Below are 253 nucleotides of genomic sequence, written 5' to 3' on the forward strand. Positions count from 1 at the left end.
ACTGTCCACCAGACTCCAGAGACAGAAACACTCATTTTACCTCACAGACTCCACTATATCTGTACAAAGCTAATAGTTGTTTGTTGTTATATTAATGTTTAAAATCTCATTTATATAATCTTTAAAGGACCAGTGTGCAGCATTTAGTGTTCACGTGAAAACCACTCAGCCTTCCAAGTGTGCAGGACAAACTAGATAAAATTGTCTCGTTCTAAGGTAACGAAAACACAACGATTCTCATTTTCAGGTGATT

This window comes from Morone saxatilis, unplaced genomic scaffold (assembly GCF_004916995.1).
Source record: "Morone saxatilis isolate NCDOM2014 unplaced genomic scaffold, NCSU_SB_2.0 Contig5, whole genome shotgun sequence".
NCBI classification, from domain to species: Eukaryota; Metazoa; Chordata; class Actinopteri; family Moronidae; genus Morone; species Morone saxatilis.